This window comes from Leuresthes tenuis, unplaced genomic scaffold (assembly GCF_036924035.1).
Source record: "Leuresthes tenuis unplaced genomic scaffold, fLeuTen1.0.hap1 SCAF_10, whole genome shotgun sequence".
NCBI classification, from domain to species: domain Eukaryota; kingdom Metazoa; phylum Chordata; class Actinopteri; order Atheriniformes; family Atherinopsidae; genus Leuresthes; species Leuresthes tenuis.
The window spans coordinates 28,101,976-28,118,784 of NW_027325364.1; the positions used below are offsets into that span (position 1 = coordinate 28,101,976).

The 16,809-nt window shown below is 41.1% G+C and overlaps 1 non-coding gene across 1 annotated transcript; it reads left to right on the plus strand.

The window, feature by feature from the left end:
- The first annotated feature begins 7,579 nt into the window (after positions 1-7,579).
- On the plus strand, positions 7,580-7,693 carry LOC140317272 (U5 spliceosomal RNA). The gene has a single exon (XR_011917600.1). It is a non-coding gene; the product is annotated as a U5 spliceosomal RNA (small nuclear RNA).
- The last annotated feature ends 9,116 nt before the right edge of the window (positions 7,694-16,809 follow it).

Below are 16,809 nucleotides of genomic sequence, written 5' to 3' on the forward strand. Positions count from 1 at the left end.
TTGCCAGACCATATATGATCAAAACAGGGAGCGGAGGTGGTTCAGCTGCAAGAAGGTTTGAATGTCAAACTAAAGTTCAAATATATTAACAAAAGCGGGAGGAGAGGTCTTCGGATGAAAGTGATAGAAAATTTCCAACCATAATGTATAAAATGCGGTGAAAAAAAAGGTGTGATAGAACACTAAAAGGTGGAGCGGAAGTGTTCGGCTGCAAGAAGGTGTGAATGTCCGACTATATTTGGTGAAAAGCAGGTGAAGCAAGGTCTGAATGCCCAACCTTACATCATCAAAAGCAAGATCAGAGTTGTTTGGCTGCAAGAAGGCCATAGTTTGCCAAAAGCGGGTAAGGTGCGAATGTCCGACTAAATATCAACAAAATTTGGGACGGGGGTTTTCGGATGCAAGTGGGTGTGAATATCCCACCATACAAGTATGGTGGAGAGGAAGCTGTGAATAGCCGACCATAGTTTGGAAAAAGCGGGTAAGAAAAGGTTTGAATGCCCGAACATACACCATCAAAAGAGGGAGCGGAGGTGTTCCGCTGTACGAAGGTGTGAATGTCCAACCATACTTGGTAAAAAGCGGGTAAGAAAAGGTTAAAATACCCGACTGTACACAATCAATAGCGGGAGCGGATGTGTTCGGCTACAAGAAGGTGTGACAGTCCGACCATGGTTTGTAAAAAGCGGGTAAGAAAAGGTGCGAATGTCCGACAATGTATGATCAAAAGAGAGAGCGGAGGTTTTCGGATACACGAAGGTTTGAATGTCCTACCATAGTTTGTAAATAGCGGGAAAGAAAAGGTTCGAATGCCCGACTATACACCATAAAAAGCGGGAGCGGAGGTGTTCCGCTGTAAGACGGTGTGAATGTCCGACCATAGTTGGTAAAAAGCGGGTAAGAAAAGGTTAAAATACCCGACTGTACACAATCAATAGCGGGAGCGGAGTTGTTCGGCTACAAGAAGGTGTGAAAGTCCGACCATAGTTTGTAAAAAGCGGGTAAAAAAAGGTTCGAATGCCCGAATATACATCATCAAAAGCGGGAGCGGAGGTGTTCGGATGCAAGAAGGTGTGAACGTCCGACCAAAGTTTGTAAAAAGCAGTGAAAAGCGAGAAAAAGCATTTCGTGAGTTCTGCATGATTTGGGATTTTGCTTATAAAATGCATTACTTCACTCAAACTATGTTAAAACTGATTTGTCCTTCATATTTACCATGTCTAGAAATATTTAAACAAAAAAACAACGTTGTACTTTGCAGTAAAAGAAAGAGCAAATCTAAAGTTTCAGGAATCCGAGTATAAGCCTGCTTTCATGAGTTCTGCACGATTTCGGATTTTGCTATAAAATGAATTGCTTTGCTCAAACCAAGTTAAAACTGCTTTGTCCTTCCATATTCATCAATGTCTAGATCGACTTCAACAAAGAAAAACATTGGACTTTGCAGTAGAAGAAGTTGAAATCCATCTACACATTGATAAATATTAAGGACAAAGCAGTTCCCACTTGCCCATAAGAAAATAAGCTTATTCTCGGATTCCTGATCTTTCAGTGTTGCTCTTTCTTCTACTGCAAAATACAATGTTGTTCTTTGTTGAAGTCGATCTAGACATCGATAAATATGAAGGAAAAAGCAGTTTTAACTTGGTTTGAGTGAATGAATTCATTTTATACATAAAATCCGAAATCATTCAGAACTCATGAAAATAAGCTTATTCTCGGATTCCTAAAACTTTTGATTGGCTCTTTCTTTTACTGCAAAGTACAACGTTGTTTTTTTGTTTAGATCTATCGAGACATTGATAAATATGAAGGTAAAAGCCGTTTTAACATAGTTTGAGTGAAGAAATTGATTTTATAGATAAAATCCCAAATCATGCAGAACTCCTCAAAAGGGGCGTATGGCTTAATCACAAGTGTGGTTCTTTCTCATTCAGGGTAGTAAGAGGAAGTTTATGCTTGAAATATATGTAGAAATGGGTACATATGAAGGACAAAGCAGTGTTAACTTAGTTTGAGTGAAGGAATTCATTTTATACATAAAATCCGAAATCGTGCAGAACTGATGAAAAGAAGCTTATTCTCGGATTCCTAAAACTTTTGATTTGCACTTTCTTTTACTGCAAAGTACAACGTTGTTTTTTGTTGAAATCTATCTAGACATTGATAAATACCAGCCGAAACTCTGCTGCCGCTTTTGATAATTTATGGTTGGGCATTCTTACCTTTTCTTACCCGCTTTTTACAAATTATGATCTTACATTCACACCTACTTGCAGTCGAACACCTTCTCATCCACTTATGATCATATGCGGTTGGGCTTTCGCACCTTTTCTTACCCATTTTTCAGTAATTATGGGTGGACATTCAGACCTTCTTGCAGCCGAAAACCTCCGCTCCTCTTTTGATCATACATTGTCGGGCATTCACACCTTGTCTTACCCGCTTTTTACAAACTTTAGTCGGACATTCACACCTTCTTGCAGCTGAACCACCTCCGCTCCCTGTTTTGATCATATATGGTCTGGCAATAGTACCTTTTCTTACCCGTTTGTGAGTAATTATGGCTGGACATTCACACCTTCTTGCAGCCGAACACAACCTCTCCCGCTTTTGATGATATATGGTCCGGCATTCTTACCTTTTCTAACACATTTTTCAGCAATTATGGTCGGACATTCACACCTACTCACAGACGAACACCTCCGCTCCCACATTTGATAGTGTATAGTCGGGCATTCTCACCCTTTCTCAACAGCTTTTTGCAAATTATGATCTGATATTCACACCTACTTGCAGTCGAACAGCTCTGCTCCCGCTTTTGATTATGTTTGGTTGGATATTCGAACATTTTCTTAATGCTTTTTACAAACTTTGGTCGGACGTTCACACCGTCTTGCAGCCGAACACCTCCGCTTCCGCTTTTGATGGTGTATAGTCGGGCATTCGAGCCTTTTCTTACCCACCTATTACTTACTATGGTTGGACATTCAAACCTTCTTGTAGCCGAACACATCCGCTCCTGCTTTTGATGATGTATGATTTGGCATTCGCACCTTTTCTTACTCATTTTTAAGTAATTATTGGTCGGACATTCAGACCTTCTTGCACCTGAACACCTCTGCTCCCGCTTTTGATGGTGTATAGTCGGGCTTTCGAGCCTTTTCTTCCCCGATTTTTACAAATTATGGTTGGACATTCAGACCTTGCAGCCGAAAACCTCCGCTCCCTCTTTTGATCATACATTGTCGGGCATTCGCCCCTTGTCTTACACGGTTTTTACAAACTTTAGTCAGACATTCACACCTTGCAGCTGAACCACCTCCATTCCCTGTTTTGATAATGTGTGGTCTGGAAATACTACCTTTTCTTCCCCCGTTTGTGAGTAATTATGGCTGGACATTCACACCTACTTGCAGCCGAAAAACCACCTCTCCCGCTTTTGATGATGTATTGTCTGGCATTCTAGTCTTTTCTATCACATTTTTCAGCAATTATGATCTGACATTCACACCTACTTGCAGTCGAACAGCTCTGCTCCCGCTTTTGATTATGTTCGGTTGGATATTCAAACCTTTTCTTAACTGCTTTTTACAAACTTTGGTCGGACGTTCACACCGTCTTGCAGCCGAACACCCCCGCTTCCGCTTTTGATGGTATATATTCGGGTATTCGAACCTTCTCTTACCCGCTTTTTACAAACCATGGTTGGACTTTCATACCTTCTTGTAGCTGAACAACTCCACTCCTGCTTTTGATGATTTATGGTTGGACATTCGCATCTTTTCCTACCCATTTTTCAGTAATTATGGGTGGATATTCACATCTTCTTGCAGCTGAACACCTCCTCTCCCGCTAATGATCATGTAAGGTTTGATATTCGAAAATTTTCTTTCATGTTTTAAAGCAATTATTAATGGACATTCACACCTACTTGCAGCCGAACACCACCTCTCCCGCTTTTGATGATGTATGGACCGGCATTCTTACCTTTTCTAACACATTTTCAGCAATTATGGTTGGAGAATCACACCTACTCACAGCCGAACAACTCCGCTACCGCATTTGATGGTGTATAGTCGGGATTTCTCACCCTTTCTCATCAGCTTTTTGCAAATTATTCTCTGACATTCACACCTACTTGCAGTCGAACAGCTCTGCTCCCGCTTTTGATTATGTTTGGTTAGATATTCGAACCTTTTCTTAACTGCTTTTTTACAAACTTTGGTCGGATGTTCACACCTTCTTGCAGCCGAACACCTACGCTTCTGGTTTTGATAGTGTATATTCGGGCATACGAACCTTTTCTTACCCGCTTTTTACAAACCATGGTCGGACTTTCACACCTTCTCTTAGCTGAACAACTCCGCTCCCTCTTTTGATTGTGTACAGTCGGGTATTTTAACCTTTTCTTACCCGCTTTTTACCAACTATGATAGGACATTCACACCGTCTTACAGCGGAACACCTCCGCTCCCTCTTTTGATTTTGTATGTTCGGGCATTCGAACCTTTTCTTACCCGCTTTTTACAAACCATGGTCGGACTTTCACACCTTTTAGTAGCCGAACAACTCCGCTCCCGCTATTGATTGTGTACAGTCGGGTATTTTAACCTTTTCTTACCCGCTTTTTACCAACTATGGTCGGACATTCACACCGTCTTACAGCAGAACACCTCTGCTCCCGCTTTTGATGGTGTATAGTCGGGCATTCGAACCTTTTCTTACCCGCTTTTTACAAACTATGGTGGGACATTCAAACCTTCTTGTATCCGAAAACCTCCGCTCTCTCTTTTGATCATACATTGTCGGACATTCGCACCTTTTCTTACCCGCTTTTTACAAACCATGGTCGGACTTTCATACCTTCTTGTAGCCGAACACATCCGCTCCCGCTATTGATTGTGTACAGTCGGGTATTTTAACCTTTTCTTACCCGCTTTTTACCAACTATGGTCAGACATTCACACCTTCGTACAGCGGAACACCTCCGCTCCCTCTTTTGATGGTGTATGTTCGGGTATTCAAACCTTTTCTTACCCGCTTTTTCCAAACTATGGTCGGCTATTCACAGCTTCCTCTCCACCATACTTGTATGGTTGGATATTCACACCCACTTGCATCCGAAGACCTCTGCCCCAAATTTTGTTGATATTTAGTCGGACATTCGCACCTTACCCGCTTTTGGCAAACTATGGCCTTCTTGCAGCCAAACAACTCTGATCTCGCTTTTGATGATGTAAGGTTGGGCATTCAGACCTTGCTTCACCTGCTTTTCACCAAATATAGTCGGACATTCACACCTTCTTGCAGCCGAACACTTCCGCTTTTAGTGTTCTATGAGGCATTCACATATTTTTTTTCACCGTATTTTATAGATTATGGTTGGAAATTCTCACCCACTCTCATCCGAAGACCTCTCCTCCCGCTTTTGTTAATATATAGTCGGGCATTCGAACCTTTTCTTACCCACTTTTTACAAATTATGGTCGAACATTCACACCTACTTGCAGCTGAATACTTCCGCTCCACCTTTTAGGTATGTATGGATGGCATTTGCACCTCTTTTTATACTGATTGCTGAAGATTAAGTTGTTCTTTCTCAAACTACAAATTTTTTTTAATTGTTGAAACTTGATTTGAAGTGGATAAATAAGGAGGACAAACAGTTTTAAGTCAGGCTGATAGGAATTAATTTTATAGCAAAATCTGTATTTCGTCATATGTCGAGAGATGCTTATTGCTGAAGAGGTTCTTTCTCATTCTACAAAGTACAACGTTGTTTATCGTTGAAACTTGATTAGACATGAATAAATATGAAGGACAAAGCAGTCTTAACTTGGTTTGAGTTAAGGAATTCGTTTTATAGGAGAATCCGAATTCGTGCATAACTCATAAAATAGAGCTTATTTTCGGATTCCTGAAGAATGAGTCTGGTTCTTTCTCAAAATACAAAGTTTGTTGTTTATTGTTGAAACTTCATCAGAAGTGAAGAAATAAATGAATGCCTATCAAAAAATGTGGGATCTAAACTCTAGTGCTTCCTCTAAAATAATTTCCTTTCTCAATTTAGAAATGTGTGTGTGTAAGTCACAACACCCGTGACACCAAAACGGCTTTCTTTTCTCTACACTCTGCACTATGAGCACACACACCAAATCAGAAAGGCTTTTTTTCTCTCTTTTCTACATTATGGACTGTGGGGACACAAAACCGCTCTCTCTCTTTTTTTTTTTTATCGTGTGCCAGGGCGTTGTCTCATGTATTAGATTATGCTTAAGATACGAATGGGTTTATCAGTCACATCAGAATCCATACATACTGATCCTCCCGTAATAAAATGGTCGGATCTTATCAAACACACTTTGTTTCTTGTGACAATCAAGTCAGCGAAACAGCGTATACACGTCAAGACACTGAATCAAGTTTGCCACAAGAACTCATAAGTTTGGCAGTATTGCTCTGCCGTCAGCAATCATACACCCATTTTATTTTCGTGAGACATGTGCAAGCACCTGTTCATCTACTGTTCTATCACTATGAATTAGTGATCTATTATCAATAAGGATACTTCTACAACTACTATCAAAGTATGTCCGGACTTCTTATGTTGTCAGTTGCTATATAGGAATAAGTGGGTAGCTACTGACAAGCATTAAGCATGTCAAACAGCCCAAACATATAACATTTCAGGACACACCACACAGTTAACAACCACAGTGAAGCGTGTCAAAGCCCAAACATGTAACATTCAACAGGACACTTACACAACACATTCAAATCAAACAGTCAGCCAACATACAAGAACATATACCCCAGCCGGCATTGCTCCCTGCCTATTTTCGTACAGCACACTATGTGTGCGCACACCTTTATTCACAAACTCTTCAACTTATACTCTTTTACCGAAGCTGCTACAGCTCGATTGGCCAAATACCCTTTGATCCTATTTCGGTGAATTTGACATCTGCCTTACATATAACAGATTAGCGGTTTAGCAGTTTTAATTTAGTTTGAGTGAAGGAATTCATTTTATAGCAAAATCCGAAATCGTGAAGAACTCATGAAAGTAAGCTTATTCTCGGATTCCTGAAACTTTAGATTTGCTCTTTCTTTTACTGCAAAGTACAACGTTGTTTTTTTTGTTTAAATCTTTCTAGACATGGTAAATATCAAGGACAAAGCAGTTTTCACATAGTTTGAGTGAAGGAATTCATTTTATAGATAAAATCCCAAGAGTCTGCTGAGAAAAGAGAGTGAATGCGAAGTAGACTTTAACACGGCTATGGCAGCGAGCCGAGTGTGGGCTAACCGGGAGAATTGCTTGAAAGAAACGCGACACCGAATGAGCGATCAGAACAAAGCCTCAATACGGGATTCTCGTGGTGTTTTTGTTGCTGCCTTGTCTTTTGCACAGAGTAAAAGACAAGGCAGCCATCGAATAGGGCCCGATTGTTCCTAGTTGGTCAGCCGAGGAGCAAGGGGGGGGGAGCAAGCGTCTCAACCAAGCAAAGCTCACCATGGGGAAGGTGGCTATGCCAACTAGCCTGATGCCCTGCTCCCGCAGTGACGGATAATCGTACTCTGGTTTCTCTTCATAACGTACAAGTCTTTCGCCTTTTACTAAAGATTTCTGTGGAGAGCAGCACTAATGAGTTGTTTCTATTTTTGGCAGGCTTTACCTTTGCGGGTGAAGCCCTTTCTGTCTGTGCAAAAGAAATCTTGTTACTGTGCAGAGTGACTTCTCTGAGTAGAGTCGCCTTACTTGTTGCGACTGTGCCGATGTTCGAAGCTGGAGTGTAAAGTTGTTGCTTGAATGGTGCTTGCTGGAGCATGCGGGAGTGCAAAGTTATACCATTTTAAAGGACTGAAGAGTGCTCAGTGCAGCGGGTGGGCGACACTCTGGCCACCTTGAAAACCGAGGTTACATCCACTACCAGGGGCAGCCCAAGTCCTGCCGCAAGTGTGGTGAGCATGGGCACCTGGTTGAGGCTTGTACCAAGGTGTTATGTGGGAAGAGCAGAGAAATTGGGCAAACTTTTGGAGAGTGTCCAAATGGCAGGAAATGTAATCTCTGTGGAGAATTAAATCACCTCTTCAGAGATTGCCCTAAATCTTTTGCCAACAAATTAAAGACGGTAAAGCCACAGTCAAGCCAACAAAGAGAAGGACCAAAGGTGGCAGTTGGTGAACAAAGTGAAGAGGTTGACCCAATAAATTCAAACTTCCCGCCAAAAGCTTGGATTGGAAGTGAGGAGCAAAAAGGGGAGGGGCCTGTAGAGGCCTCACCACTCAGTGTTGAAGTCTGTGAGAATTCACAGGCAGAGGGTGGAGCTACGCTAAATGAGGAGGAAGAGCAGACAGGTGAGTCTAGTGAAGATACTCACCTCCCCGAAGGTCAACAGCCGAAGAGGACGGCATCTGAGCCTCTGATTCCCCAGTGGTATCAGAGAAGAGGGGAAGGGTTAGGTCCCTTTCAGACAGTTCTTCAGTGGAAGAACCTAGAGTCTTCCCCTCCGACTCACCAAATGAGGTCTCCTTTTTAACTTCAGCTCTGCAATCAACCCCCAGGGACTCAAAGTTAAATGCAACATTGCGTCAGAGGCCAACACCGAGAGTCCGAAAAGGAAATATAGATCACCCTACTCACTTTTCACCTAAAGAAATGAAGGAAGAGCTAGCTTCCCAAGAAATAACCTGTGTGTAATTTGTTTTGATAACTTAGAAAAACGAAAATGACATACCTACTTTCCTTTATGCTTTTAATGGTTCTCACCTTCTCAACACTAAATGTGAGAAGTGTGAAATCAAAGACAAGAGCCCAGAGTATTTTATCCTTCTTAGACTCCATAAAATCAGATGTGTTTTTAATACAAGAATGTGGACTACCTTTTTTAAAAAACCATAGACAATGGGAGGAAATGTGGCCCCATTTATCGATATGGAGTGGCTCAAATCAAAATAAAAATGATGGTGTGGCCATTCTAATTAGAAATCCGCATGTTCTGGTGAAAGGTAGCACAGTGGTGAGAGACGGACGGGCACTTTTAGCACACTTGAATTTTATGGGGCAAGACTTTAACCTCTTAAATATTTATGGTTTCAATGGAAAAAATGAAAGGTATGACCTTTTAGAAGATATACAGCTTTACATGCTAGGGCAAGTACCTTTAGTTGTAGGAGGGGATTTTAACTGTATCTTGAGCAGGAAAGATAGAAAAAGAGAAGGGGTAGATTTTAAAGTGGATAAGACTTCGATTTTACTTCAGGGCATATGCAGGGATTTTAAGCTTACTGACTGTTTTAAAACCATGCATCCCAGAGAGGAGGGCTTCACCTGGTTTAGTCATGATGGCACCAGAGCCTCTCGCATTGATTATTTCTTTACTAGAGATTGCCCACCCACTGATGTTAGATTAACCCCTGTTTTCTTTTCAGACCACCTTATGCTCTCCTGCACCCTTTCACCCCCTTCTGGTGTGACGGTAGGAAGTGGTCTGTGGAAACTCAACTGTTCCCTGTTGGAGGATGAAATCATAGTCAGTCAGTACAGGGAATGTTATAAAGAGTGGCAGACCCTTCAAGACCTCTACGAAACACATGCACAATGGTGGGAAATGGTGAAGGAAACGACCCAGACTTTTTTTAAACAGCAAGGTAAACGTAAAAAAAGGAAAGAGAATAGATGTATGATGGGACTACATAAACGCTTACAGCGCTACTTTAAACTAAATCAGTGTGGCATAGACTTTAAAGAAGAAATCAAAGATGTCAAAAAGGAAATGTCAGTTTTAGCAGAAATAAAGAGTAAAGGAATTTTTTTAAGAAGCAGGGAGCAGGAAATTGAGGAAGGTGAAAAAGAAAGAAAGTTATAAATAAAAAGGAGTGTAATCAAAATCTAAAAAGAGAAGATGGGTTTTTAACAAAATCCACACAAGAGATGATTGAAACTGTACATACCTTTTATAGTAACATGTACAAAGAGAAACCAGTGCACTTGGAAACATCGGCAGAAATCTTAAAATTCGTTGACAAAACCGTAAAAGAGAATGCACACTTGACACAGAATTTTACTGCTTTAGAGTTAAAAAAATGCCTAACAGGTTTTAAGAGAAGTCGAGCTCCGGGTTTAGACGGGCTTCCTGCAGAATTCTATCTGACCTATTGGGACCTTTTATCATCGGACATTTTAGATGTTTTTAAAGATTTTGAAAAACTCGACCGACTGCCTGACAGTTTTAGAGTGGGAATAGTGACTCTACTTTATAAAAAAAATGATAAGACTGACCTAAAGAATTGGAGGCCCATCACACTTTTAAACTTTGACTGTAAACTTTTTAGCAAGGTTTTAGCGACACGGATGTCCTCTGTTTTAGAGGAGGTAATTCACCCAGACCAAGCTTGTGCCATCTCAGGGAGACAACTCACCGACAGCCTCGTACTGATTCGAGACATCATTGATTACGCTAGAGACAGAAACACCCGGCTTGTCATCTTAAATTTAGACTTTGAAAAAGCATTTGATCGGGTCTCGCATCAATATCTCTTTCAGGTGTTGCAGCCATCGAAAAGGGCCCGATTGTTCCTACTTGGTGAGCTTTGCTTGGTTGAGACGCTTGCCCCCCCCCCCTGCTCCTCGGCTGACCAAGTAGAAACAATCTATTCGATGGCTGCCTTGTCTTTTACTCTGTGCAAAAGACAAGGCAGCAACAAAAACACCACGAGAATCCCGTATTGAGGCTTTGTTCTGACCACTCATTCGGTGTCGCGTTTCTTTCAAGCAATTCTCCCGGTTAGCCCGCACTCGGCTCGCTCCCATAGCCGTGTTAAAGTCTACTTCGCATTCACTCTCTTTTCTCTGCAGACTCTTGGGATTTTATCTATAAAATGAATTCCTTCACTCAAACTATGTTAAAACTGCTTTGTCGTTCATATTTACCATGTCTAGAAAGATTTAAACAAAAAAAACAACGTTGTACTTTGCAGTAAAAGAAAGAGCAAATCTAAAGTTTCAGGAATCCGAGAATAAGCTTACTTTCATGAGTGCTTCACGATTTCGGATTTTGCTATAAAATGAATTCCTTCACTCAAACTAAATTAAAACTGCTAAACCGCTAATCTGTTACATGTAAGGCAGATGTCAAATTCACCGAAATAGGATCTAAGGGTATTCGGCCAATCGAGCTGTAGCAGCTTCGGTAAAAGAGTATAAGTTGAAGAGTTTGTGAATAAAGGTGTGCGCACACATAGTGAGCTGTAGGAAAATAGGCAGGGAGCAATGCCGGCTGGGGTATATGTTCTTGTATGTTGTCTGACTGTTTGATTTGAATGTGTTGTGTAAGTGTCCTGTTGAAGGTTTGGGCTTTGACACTTCACTGTGGTTGTTAACTGTGTGGTGTGTCCTGAAATGTTATATGTTTGGGCTGTGTGACATGCTTAATGCTTGTCAGTAGCTACCCACTTATTCATATATAGCAACTGACAACATAAGAAGTCTGGACATACTTTGATAGTAGTTGTAGAAGTATCCTTATTGATAATAGATAAACTAATTCATAGTGATAGAACAGTAGATGAACAGGTGCCTGCACGTCTCACGAAAATAAAATGGGTGTATGATTGCTGACGGCAGAGCAATACTGCCAAACTTATGAGTTCTTGTGGCAAACTTGATTCAGTGTCTTGACGTGTATACGCTGTTTCGCTGACTTGATTGTCACAAGAAACAAAGTGTGTTTGATAAGATCCGACCATTTTATTACGGGAGGATCAGTATGTATGGATTCTGATGTGACTGATAAACCCATTCGTATCTTAAGCATAATCTAATACGTGAGACAACGCCCTGGCACACAATCAAAAAAAAAAACACACATTACACACACACATTTCTGAATTGAGAAAAGAAATTATTTTAGAGGAAGCAGTAGAGTTTAGATCCCACATTTGTTGATAGGCATTCATTTATTTCTTCACTTCTGATGAAGTTTCAACAATAAACAACAAACTTTGTATTATGAGAAAGAACCAGACTCATTCTTCAGGAATCCGAAAATAAGCACGAATTCGGATTCTCCTATAAAACGAATTAATTAACTCAAACCAAGTTAAGACTGCTTTGTCCTTCATATTTATTCATGTCTAATCAAGTTTCAACGATAAACAACGTTGTACTTTGTAGAATGAGAAAGAACTTCTTCAGCAATAAGCATCTCTCGACATATGACGAAATACAGATTTTGCTATAAAATTAATTTCTTCTATCAGCGTAACTTAAAACTGTTTGTCCTCCTTATTTATCCACTTCAAATCAAGTTTCAACAATTAAAAAAAAAATTTAGTTTGAGAAAGAACAACTTAATCTTCAGCAATAAGTATAAAAAGAGGGTAACAAAAGGTGCAAATGCCAACCATACATGACTAAAAGGTGGAGCGGAAGTATTCAGCTGCAAGTAGGTGTGAATGTTCGACCATAATTTGTAAAAAGTGGGTAAGAAAAGGTTCGAATGCCCGACTAAATATTAACAAAAGCGGGAGGAGAGGTCTTCGGATGAGAGTGGGTGAGAATTTCCTACCATACAAGTATGGTGGAGAGGAAGCTGTGATTGGCCGACAATAGTAAAAAGCAGGTGAGAAAAGGTGCGAATGTCAAAACATACATGATCAAAACAGGGAGCGGAGGTGTTTGGCTGCGACAAGGTGTGAATGTCCACCCATAATTAATGAAAAACGGGCAACAAGTAGGTTCGAATGCCCAACCATATATCATCAAAAGCAGGAGTGGATGTGTTCGGCTTCAAGAAGGTATGAATGTCCATCAATAATTGCTATAAAACATGAAAGAAAATTTTCGAATATCAAACCGCACATAATCATAAGCGGGAGACGAGGTGTTCCGCTGCAAGAAGGTGTGAATATCCACCCATAATTACTGAAAAATGGGTAAGAAAAGGTGCGAATGCCCAACCATACATCATCAAAAGCAAGAGTGGATGTGTTCGGCTACAAGAAGGTTTGAATGTCCGACCATAGTTTGTAAAAAGCGGGTAAGAACAGGTTTGTATGCCCGACTGTACACAATCAAAAGAGGGAGCGGAGTTGTTCAGCTACAAGAAGGTGTGAAAGTCCGACCATGGTTTGTAAAAAGCGGGTAAGAACAGGTTCGTATGCCCGAATATACACCATCAAATGCGGGAGCGGAGGTGTTCGGCTGTGAGTAGGTGTGAATCTCCAACCATAATTGCTGAAAAATGTGTTAGAAAAGGTAAGAATGCCGGTCCATACATCATCAAAAGCGGGAGAGGTGGTGTTCGGCTGCAAGTAGGTGTGAATGTCCAGCAATAATTACTCACAAATGGGTAAGAAAAGGTAGTATTGCCAGACCATACATGATCAAAACAGGGAGCGGAGGTGGTTAAGCTGCAAGAAGGTGTTAATGTCCGACTAAGGTTTATAAAAAGCGGGTAAGAAAAGGTGCGAATGCCCGACAATGTATGATCAAAAGAGGGAGCGGAGGTTTTCGGCTGAAAGGTCTGAATGTCCAACCATAATTTGTAAAAACCGGGGAAGAAAAGGCTCGAAAGCCCGACTATACACCATCAAAAGCTGGAGCGGAGGTGTTCAGCTGCAAGAAGGTCTGAATGTCCATCAATAATTGCTAGAAAACATGAAAGAGAATTTTCGAATATCAAACCGCACATGATAATAAGCGGGAGAGGAGGTGTTCAGCTGCAAGAAGGTGTGAATGTCCACCCATAATTACTGAAAAATGGGTAAGAAAAGTTGCGAATTCCCAACCAAACATCATCAAATGCACGAGTGGATGTGTTCGGCTACAAGAAGGTTTGAATGTCCGACCATAGTTTGTAAAAAGCGGGTAAGAAAAGGTTCGAAAGCCCGACTATACACCATCAAAAGAGGGAGCGGAGGTGTTCCGCTGTAAGAAGGTGTGAATGTCCGACCATAGTTGGTAAAAAGCGGGTAAGAAAAGGTTAAAATATCCGACTGTACACAATCAATAGCGGGAGCGGAGTTGTTCGGCTACTAAAAGGTGTGAAAGTCCGACCCTGGTTTTAAAAAGCGCGTAAGAAAAGGTTCGAATGCCCGAACATACACCATCAAAAGAGGTAGCGGAGGTGTTCCGCTGTAAGACGGTGTGAATGTCCGATCATAGTTGGTAAAAAGCGGGTAAGAAAAGGTTAAAATACCCGACTGTACACAATCAAAAGACGGAGCAGAGTTGTTCAGCTAAGAGAAGGTGTGAAAGTCCGACCATGGTTTGTAAAAAGCGGGTAAGAAAAGGTTCGTATGCCCGAATATACACTATCAAAACCGGAAGCGTAGGTGTTCGGCTGCAAGAAGGTGTGAACGTCCGACCAAAGTTTGTGAAAAAGCAGTTAAGAAAAGGTTTGAATATCCAACCAAACATAATCAAAAGCGGGAGCAGAGCTGTTCGACTGCAAGTAGGTGTGAATGTCAGAGAATAATTTGCAAAAAGCTGATGAGAAAGGGTGAGAAATCCCGACTATACACCATCAAATGCGGTAGCGGAGTTGTTCGGCTGTGAGTAGGTGTGATTCTCCAACCATAATTGCTGAAAAATGTGTTAGAAAAGGTAAGAATGCCGGTCCATACATCATCAAAAGCGGGAGAGGTGGTGTTCGGCTGCAAGTAGGTGTGAATGTCCATTAATAATTGCTTTAAAACATGAAAGAAAATTTTCGAATATCAAACTGCACATGATCATTAGCGGGAGAGGAGGTGTTCAGCTGCAAGAAGGTGTGAATATCCACCCATAGTTACTGAAAAATGGGTAGGAAAAGATGCGAATGTCCAACCATAAATCATCAAAAGCAGGAGTGGAGTTGTTCAGCTACAAGAAGGTATGAAAGTCCAACCATGGTTTGTAAAAAGCGGGTAAGAGAAGGTTCGAATACCCGAATATATACCATCAAAAGCGGAAGCAGAGGTGTTCGGCTGCAAGAAGGTGTGAATGTCCGACCAAAGTTTGTAAAAAGCAGTTAAGAAAAGGTTTGAATATCCAACCGAACATAATCAAAAGCGGGAGCAGAGCTGTTCGACTGCAAGTAGGTGTGAATGTCAGATCATAATTGCTGAAAAATGTGATAGAAAAGACTAGAATGCCGGACAATACATCATCAACAGCGGGAGAGGTGGTTTTTCGGCTGCAAGTAGGTGTGAATGTCCAGCCATAATTACTCACAAACGGGGGAAGAAAAGGTAGTATTTCCAGACCACACATGATCAAAACAGGGAATGGAGGTGGTTCAGCTGCAAGGTGTTAATGTCTGACTAAAGTTTGTAAGAACCGTGTAAGACAAGGGGCGAATGCCCGACAATGTATGATCAAAAGAGGGAGCGGAGGTTTTCGGCTGCAAGGTCTGAATGTCCAACCACAATTTGTAAAAATCGGGGAAGAAAAGGCTCGAAAGCCCGACTATACACCATCAAAAGCGGGTGCAGAGGTGTTCAGGTGCAAGAAGGTCTGAATGTCCGACCAAAAATTACTGAAAAATGGGTAAGAAAAGGTGCGAATGCCAAATCATACATCATCAAAAGCAGGAGCGGATGTGTTCGGCTACAAGAAGGTTTGAATGTCCAACCATAGTAAGTAATAGGCGGGTAAGAAAAGGCTCGAATGCCCGACTATATACCATCAAAAGCGGAAGCGGAGGTGTTCGGCTGCAAGACGGTGTGAACGTCCAACCAAAGTTTGTAAAAAGCAGTTAAGAAAATGTTCGAATATCCAACCAAACATAATCAAAAGCGGGAGCAGAGCTGTTCGACTGCAAGTAGGTGTGAATATCAGATCATAATTTGCAAAAAGCTGTTGAGAAAAGGTGAGAATGCCCGACTATACACTATCAAATGTGGGAGCGGAGGTGTTCGTCTGTGAGTAGGTGTGAATGTCCGACCATAATTGCTGAAAAATGTGTTAGAAAAGGTAAGAATGCCGGACCATATATCATCAAAGGTTGTGTTCGGCTGCAAGTAGGTGTGAATGTCCAGCCATAATTACTCAAAAACGGGTAAGAAAAGGTACTATTGCCAGACCATATATGATCAAAACAGGGAGTAGAGGTGGTTCAGCTGCAAGAAGGTTTGAATGTCCAACTAAAGTTTGTAAAAAGCGGGTAAGACAAGGTGTGAATGCCCGACAATGTATGATCAAAAGAGGAGCGGAGGTTTTCGGCTGCAAGAAGGTCTGAATGTCCACCCATAATTACTGAAAAATGGGTAAGAAAAGGTGCGAAAGCCCAACCGCACATGATCATAAGTGGATGAGAAGGTGTTCGACTGCAAGTAGGTGTGAATGTAAGATCATAATATTTAAAAAGCGGGTAAGAAAAGGTAAGAATGCCCAACCATAAATTATCAAAAGCGGCAGCAGAGTTTCGGCTGGTGTTTATCAATGTCTAGATAGATTTCAACAAAAAACAACGTTGTACTTTGCAGTAAAAGAAAGTGCAAATCAAAAGTTTTAGGAATCCGAGAATAAGCTTATTTTCATGAGTTCTGCACGATTTCGGATTTTATGTATAAAATGAATTCCTTCACGCAAACTAAGTTAACACTGCTTTGTCCTTCATATGTACCCATTTCTACATATATTTCAAGCATAAACTTTCTCATACTACCCTGAATGAGAAAGAGCCACACTTGTGATTAAGCCATACGACCCTTTTGAGGATTTCTGCATGGTTTGGGATTTTATCTATAAAATTAATTCCTTCACTCAAACTATGTTAAAACGGCTTTTACCTTCATATTTATCAATGTCTCGATAGA